Here is a 2,512-nt window from a genome sequence, read left to right on the forward strand (position 1 = left end):
CTTTGTTTCTTTGCTCGTCATATTTTTACACTTTAAAGTCTCCTGATACTTTTCTGCAGCTTTACAATGAATCATGCAGTCTTCATCAGTTGATAGTGAGTTATAGGCAGCTGTGGCCCAGGGGTAGAGCGGGTCATCTCCTAGTTGCAAGGTTAGCGGTGTAATCCCCAGCTCTTAGGTGTCTCAAGGTGAAACCAAGCAGACACCTCCGGAAGTGTTAAAAACTGCAGTTCACCGAGCGTCCACTAGAGGCTGGCTGCAGAAACACCGGAAACCACATACACACCCATTCAAAGAATACGATCTTTACAGCAGAAATCAACATGTTTACAGCCTGGTACAAAAAACGGCTTCGATCTGAATAACTAATTTCTCGATCGGCACACACTGTACGGGGGGTGAATTTTTTCATAACAGCAATTTCGAGATATTGAGATTACAGGTTTTCCATTATGAGAGGCACAGCTGACTTGAGTGACAGGCGGGAACACTGTAGCTGTTGGCTAGGAGGCTCAAAGCCCGCCTCTTTAAGTCACAATCGCTCAACAGACGTCATGCTGCGTTCAGCATTTCTAATATGACTCCGGCTGACGATTGGCTTCAAAACAGCGCTTTAGAAACAGATGGTTGACGTCACAGATACTACGTCCATTTATTAGACAGTCTATGGGTCAAACCCTGAACCCTCAGTTGCTCCAGTGGTCTCAAAACTAGAACAGCGTTACGTAAGTAGTCTGTTTATCATGTGCATTCATTTTTTAAAGATGAGCCAAGTTGCTTTTCTGATTTAACACCTGATGCTACTGCTAAATTAGCTCTGCTGTCATTGAAAGCCTCTGCACACAAGAACATTTCCCTTTTATTAAACCGTCTCCTCGTCACTGATCTCTTTTATTACCGTGGCATGTTTGGTTATCCTGTTTACTTACGGGCGTCTCCCTGCAGAGGCTCAGCACCAAAAAAGGCAGAAAAAACACCCTCAGTCAAACACAGAACACAGCAGCAGATCCTCCACACAGCCTCCGCCACCTTTCATAACCACACTGACTGATGAGCTCTCCCATTTCCCTGCGTGTGAGAAGAGATCCGGTGCACCAAGGAAGCTCCGGAAAATCAGGGTTGCTTTATTTAATTTTGGACTCGTGAACTCATTCATCTTTGAGGGAATGTTTCTCTCTGAAGCTTCAGTGAACGATTGTGTTTCTTGGTGTTTGGTGCTAAAACTGGAAAAATGAAAGAAAATGAGTCAATCTGACATTTTCTGACATGTTTTATATCTCATTAAATGTGTATTTAAGTGCTACAACACTTGACTGCTGCTACTGTTATTAGTCAAAGCCTCCTGCTGCATCCAGTCTTTTGGTGTGTATCAGGGGCTGGTATGGGCTGGTTTACGGTATAATCCTGAGCTTACTGTGGGTTATAAAAAGCACTGTGGTGGTTTTAGTCGGCAGTGTTGGAGAAAGATTGAAGCATCTGAGTTTATGTGACCTGGTGGCTGAGTTAGAACAGCCAACTTTCCACCTCTTGAGCCGGCCAAAGATCAGATCCAATCAGTCTGAGACTGGTTTTGATGCCAAATTGATAATTAACAAGTCGCAAAATCCACTAGAAATTTAGTGGGGACCCGTCAAAAGCAGTCCATGATGTTTCCTGGTGTTGTTTTAGAGCAAGGAGGGGAGATCAGAGGTGAGAAATGAAGCTCCAGCTGCTCCTGTAAAACAGTGGAAACAGGGAAGTGGATGAATTGGAGCTGGGTGTTTTGAGTTCTCTGGTTCGTACGCTCGATCATCAGCAGGGGCTGTGTAGGTGGAGGAAATGAGTAATGATCCCTGTGGAGGAGGTGTCTGTTTCTGTGATTAAAGAGGGTGTTTTTGGATTCTTTCTCCTGCTGTCGGGAGTGAAAAATGTTAATGAGAATCTTAAAGATGATTCAGTTTGTGGCAGATAATGACAGGATGAAATGTGTGAGTTTACACTTTCAGGTATACGCACAGTGCTTGAACATAATAGGCACAGGCTACTTTGATATTGTTGCTGCACAGACTGGGATGACTGGATGTAATGTGATATTCTGACAAACTAAAGGAGAATTCTCACAAAAATATGCTGACCTCATCAGCTCAAAGGAGCGTTTTTGCATCTTTCAGCTCTTTGTTTTGGTTCGGGGTTAAAGACCTGGAACTTTATGGTTTCGGTTTAGGGTTTTCATCATTCTTGATTAATACACACGACATGCCCGGGACTAAAGAATAGCATTTACTGCAGCCTTTAGCAGCTCAAGATATCACCATAGGAGTTGGTTGAGACCAAAAACAGAGTAACAAGGGCTAGACAAATCTACTTAGAACCACAAAGGAGACACAAACATTACTTGTAATACATGCTAGCAATGTTTTTGGACTGCTGGATGTGTATGAATGCATCCACTGGTATAATGACTTTCTAGAGAGGATAGAGCAGCCATCTCGCAGCAGACATTAAAACCGCCAGATGGCAATCAACCAAGCAG

Source organism: Notolabrus celidotus, chromosome 22, assembly GCF_009762535.1.
Source record: "Notolabrus celidotus isolate fNotCel1 chromosome 22, fNotCel1.pri, whole genome shotgun sequence".
Taxonomy (NCBI): domain Eukaryota; kingdom Metazoa; phylum Chordata; class Actinopteri; order Labriformes; family Labridae; genus Notolabrus; species Notolabrus celidotus.